Here is a 6042-nt window from a genome sequence, read left to right on the forward strand (position 1 = left end):
GGATTAGAAGTAGAGGAACCAACCCTCCTGCAACAAGTAATTTTTCGGAGGGGTTCGGAGAGGAACCAGTTTCAGAGCGAGCATGGCGTAAAACATTATTCTGGACTCACTGGAAATCCTACATCATCATTTATATTAGAGCTTGGCTGGGTTTGTCACTCTATGAGTCAAAAAAGGAAAAGAAAAACCTATTCAATTTGTTTCAATTAATTCTCTCTCACCTCTTTCAATATTGTCTATTGGACTGATCAGTATTCTATACATTAGCAACTCCACACCGTTGAGCAGCCGCTCGCAATTTTTCCGAGCCCCTCCCTCTCCTCCCCCCCAGTAATCTTAGTTATTTTAATTCAAATTATAATGGTAAATTGTGTGATTTGCGTTCCACACCAAGTGTTTTCAAGTAACGGATGGTGGTGGAGTGAGGAGAGATACACACAGTAACGTAAATGATACTACTTTGCAATTTTTAGGCGTTGTAAAGATATTTCAATTATGCAGTTGTCTCATTCTAAACAAAATAGTTGTCTGCGGTCGACCAAACATCGCATTCCCCTTCACCAACAAATTGCTATTGATTTATGACAGTGCGCATAAATCAAGAGTATACGATATAGTGAGTTTGTTTTTCAGTACATAATAAAACCAATGCATAATTAATTTCAATACATAATTTTTAATTTATTATTAATAAAGTAACAGATTACCAAAATTTTAAGAGTGAATGTCAATAAAAACGGGTATATTTCGTCCAAAATGCAGGTCAGTCGAAATATACATGGAATGACAGTGTAATAGAAACTAAGAGATTTTTTCTTAAACATCATTTCAGATGGTCACATTTCACACTAAATTGGCGTTTGTTTAGATAATGCTTCAGCGTATATTGAAAAAATAACCGGATTTATAAAGACATAATATTCTGCATTTTTACAGTTTAACTAAATAAATTCCGCTCTTTGGATTTGTTATTATTATTTTTTATACTGATGGTTCTATATCCTGTAGTTTACAGATTTTGAGAACAAAAAAAAAGTAATTTGTTTAAACATCTAAGTGAATTTTGAAACCCGGTAAAATTTTTACATTTACTTTGTATTTAAAACTATTACATAGAATTTTTTTTTTTTAATAATTTATTTATTGATATTTACATCTGTATACACTTATATACAACAAGTAAATTTGCTGTAGGTGACATAGTAACATGATAAAAACATGTGGAGAATCTACCCACTGATAAAACTCCAATAACATTTCTAGAAAAGAAGATCTTGAGGACATAGAATTTAAACCGTAAAATCTTGTTCGCTATGTATTTAATTTTTTTTCTTATAAGTAGTATCTAATAAACAAAGAATACAGTTCTTCGATGTCTTTCCTACTGTTTCATTATTTATTTATATTATTCTGCGTTTCATTTATACTTTTCTTGCTTAGTTCAAATGGGAGCCAAATATTTTTACATTTCTTTAACATTAGCTGTCTGTTCTATCTCTTAACAACAAACCCCACCAAATTCTTGTTTACTTCTGGGGCAAATGATATCCTTAACCAGCAATAAAAAAAAATAGCAGTTTAGGACTAAATAAAGGAAACTTTTGTGTCGGTAAAAATTAGAAACCATTTGTCAGAAATCATCGTTTTAAAAAGTAAGTTATATCACCTTGTCTTCGGGTTTTTTCAGTAAAAACCTTCTAAAAATATGTGCATTAGATAGAAATCAATCTTCCTGGTTTTAAAGAGCCCACGATCAATTATCTAAAAAAAAAAAAAACAGGTTTTTTATCTAAAACTGATAATAAATACCTTGTATTTTCAAAATTTTATAGCGTTTAAGTATGTTGAAAAAGAAGGAAAGGAGTTATAGATTATCTGCGTAGAGCTCTAAGTGGAATTCATCACGATATACTCGTATCTTTCATTTTTAAACATTTTTTTTGTTATTTAAGCCCAAGTTCACGGTGACAGTGAGCGTCACAGCTCTAACAGCCACTAGCATGGAGTAGACTGACGTTTTCTATCGTACTATCCATATTTGTTTAAAGAACCACAGAATAGAACCATCAACCCTCTGCGCAATGGCGACAAACTTGCACGGCATACATATATGACATGAAAACGACTACCTTTGAATTCTATCAAAAAAATTCAATAACATTGTTAACATCCTAAAGTTTTTCTATAAATAATCAGAATTTCAATATTTTTCGTACCCATTTTTTAAACAAAGTTTTTATGATTTTAATATCCTTTCATTATTAAAAATGTATGAGTGCAATTGCGTTTTTTGAACTATGATTAATAAATTTTGTACCAATTTTCGGATAAATCAGAATTGACTTACTTCAGACAAAAAAAAAGTGTTTGCTGCTTAGATCTCTAAAACAGTATTTTGTTGGGAAAAGAGGAAAGAGTTTCAATTGTTTCATTAATGCTTAGAAACAGTGTAAAAAATAAAGCGAGACAGGGAGAGGAAAAATCTGATACAGCTCAATCAAACTTGTTTGCTGACACTCCTATAAGAGGGCCAAAGCCCATTGGGGAAAATAAGGCGCAAAACTGCTGAAATGTTTCAAAACTTTTACAGCTTGATAAGAAAAAAATACTTCATTGATTCACAATTATGTAACCTAACCATGATATCAAATTAAAAAGAAAATATCTAGTGTAAATTTGGATGGGAAGAGGAAACTTTAAGATAGTTAAATCGAGCAATATTTAAAAAGCGCCTGAAATTGAAAAACGGCATGAAACCCTCCACTCCCGCCCTCCATGGTAGCCTTACTTATCTGACTTTTCAAACAGACAATTGTAGCGAGTAGGTTGGTCGATGTACGACAAGTCACAATCTCACAAGAGAAGATCATAACACTAAAAAAAGGCACTGCAAACTTCTAACATACACTTCTTGATAAATTCTCCTTCGGCAAATGGTTTTAATGACTGCCAATTTTGAACTAGCTTTCACAACATGTTGTGTTCTTTGTTTATGAAAAATTTGCTGTTGTTTTTCCACATTTGCGATAAGCTCCTGGATTTTGTCTTTTCTTATTTGTCCTATCAATGAGTGCAGCATAGGATGCTTAGTTTTATAATACCTCTTTATATTGAATTCTTTCAACACTGAAAGGGATTCATTACACAGCAAACAAATAGGCTTACCATTGTGCAAGATAAAAAAGGATTCTTCAGTTCAGAAACTGGTGACCCTCATCATCTACTTTTTGTTTCTTTCCACCAGACATCATTTTTTGTTTACTTTTCGTTCGACTTAAAAGCAAAATATAATTAGTATATATAAGCATTCAAGGTGCACACAAAGTCACAAAGCAAATTGATGGCACTAGCAGTTCGCAAGGATATCGCTTGTCGAAGTTATCACCTCAGTAGCTCAAATAGAACTGAACTAAAGTTTTTTTTCCGATCCCTCTAAAACAGAAAAAACAATTAATTAGTGAATGTTTTATTATGTGAAAGGAATAAATCGTATTAGGTATTACCTTTTACTACCTTTGGTATTTTAAGGTTACCTGTAGTGTTTATTTATTATTTGTGAAATGGCCATTCTAAATGATCCTATTTTTAAAATCCAGATGTGTGGGGACTCCTCGAACTAAAGTTGGGGCCATCCACCCGCTTATATAGGCAAAATGAAGGAATGATCTAGAATCGTTTAGTGTAGAACAATTGAGAAGCAATAATCTTTTGTTGCGCCACTTTACTCTTTGATGATCGCTCAGCTTTCTCGCTAACTTGATTCTGTGAATATGAAGTAGTGTAATATTTTTTTCTTATTTGGGTTCTTCAAAATGTCTCGCTGGCCGGAGGTTCCTCACAAATGATCTCTATACTCTTAAAAAATTACCGAAGTGAAATGCTTAGCCCTCTCCATGTCCTTCTTAGCCCCCTGAATGCTTTAATTGTGTCATTTTACTTTCAGATCTCAAGAATAATTTATTATTTTCTGGTAGCTGCCCAAAATCGATACTGCTAAAAAATAAAGAAAAAAATCTTGCAGAGAGACAGTGGGTGCGCACTAGAAACCCTGTTCACAAAAATAAATTGAACCACCTCAAACATGAAACTAAAAAGGATCTGGATGAATGGGCGTATTATAAATATCAGGGATACGTGGAAAATTTAGACCCAAAGGACCATTCATTATGGAATACTACGCGACGTCTCTAGGATAAACGTGAAAAAATTCCAGTTTAGTAGACAATGATGAATTCGTCACCAGTGACGCCAAAAAAGCTGAAGTGTTCGCCAATTTCTTTGAGAAAACATTCTCCAACACAGAAATAAGTCCGAATTTAGTCACTGATGAAATTAACAAGTATCTAAATCTCCCCCTCGCAACAGTTGAGCTCCCACCTAAATTCACGTTCCCAAAAGAAATCCAGGACCTGATTAAAAAGCTCAAGATAAAGAAAAGTCCTGCCCATGATTTGATCCCAGTCAAAGCAATCAAAATGTTAACCAGGAAAGCTGTCGTTTTTATCGCGTCAATTTTTAACAGTTGCCTTCGTATTGGATACTTTCCGGATACATGGAAGAAAACCGAACTCATAATTCACAAGCCTGGTAAGAACGCTAAACAAATCAGCAGCTATAGACCTATTAGTTTATTACCCATTTTTGGAAAATTACTGGAATCAGTTATAAAAAAACACCTTAATTCTTTTTTTCAGAGCATCGAAATTATTTCTGATTTTCAGTACAGTCATTCCACTTCTCGCCAACTGGCAAGACTATCGGAATTTATAATTAGCGGATTCGAAAAAAAAGAGACACACTCTGGTAGCGTTCTTAGATTTCCAACAATCATTTGATAAGACCTGGCATCAAGGTATCCTATAAAAAACTAAAGAACGCAGGGACTCCAAAATATCTACACAATATTCTGAGCTCATTCCTCAACGGTAGAATATTTTCAGTTAGAATTAATAACAAAAATTCAACCCTTAGACAAATCCATGCCGGTACTCCACAAGGTTCAATCCTTTCTCCCATTTTGTACAACTTTTATATTCGCGACATTGTCTAGTCCACACACACCTCCATAGCTATGTTCCCTGATGATACAGCTGTGTTCTCTCAACATGATGACATAATAATTGCTGGAAACACTTTGCAAAGTCACCTTAATGATCTAGAACAATATTTCACTAAATGGATGATTAGCTTGAACAATTACATTGAAAAATGTAACTCAAAAGTTTTTACTCTCCGACGCCCACCAGATCTAATCCTTAAAGATAAAAATGTGAAATGGAATCCTGCCAGTGAAACAGTAAGATACCTGGGAATTCACCTAGATCGCTGCCTTGCTTGGAATTACCATATCAACATCAAACTAACTTATACTTATGCAAGGTTAGCAATGTTATATCCTATCCTAAACAGAAATTCCAATCTAAAAACTGAAACAACTGTTCTTATATTTAAAACAATTCTCAGGCCACTGCTGATGTACGGCTGTGAAGTCTGGGGAGCGGCATCCTTCACAAAAAGGAAAAAACTACAATCTTTACAAAATAAAGACCTAAGAATCGCAGTTAATGCTCCTTTTCATAAGAAATAGCCAATTGCATCGCAAATTACATATGGAGTCAATAGAGGATTACATCAAAAAACGGCTCATGAAGTTCCACTCTCAGTTGCTGACAGTTAAAGGAGCAGTGACCTGGGTAACCCAACCTCAACCGGAAGACTGAAGCCCAGACTGCTGCAGGACATTATTTTATAAATTTTAATAAATATAAAATTAATTCATAGTCACACTACCTTTATTTTACTTTTTATTATTACTCATTTTATTTATTCATTATTATTTTTTTTCTATTTTCTTCTCTCCTCCCCTTTTCAAATTAACTTGTTTCTTTTTACTATTAGAGGGCAATTGTTTGTTTTATTTAAGTGTACCAATATCATTTTGTTATTAATTTTACTTTCCTCTTTTATTAAAAGCATTATTCTTATCTATTTACTATATTATTTTTTTTCTTATATTAATAATAACATTGTTTATAGTTAGGG

This window comes from Halyomorpha halys, unplaced genomic scaffold (genome assembly GCF_000696795.3).
Source record: "Halyomorpha halys isolate HHAL.00 unplaced genomic scaffold, Hhal_1.1 Scaffold1243.1, whole genome shotgun sequence".
NCBI lineage: Eukaryota > Metazoa > Arthropoda > Insecta > Hemiptera > Pentatomidae > Halyomorpha > Halyomorpha halys.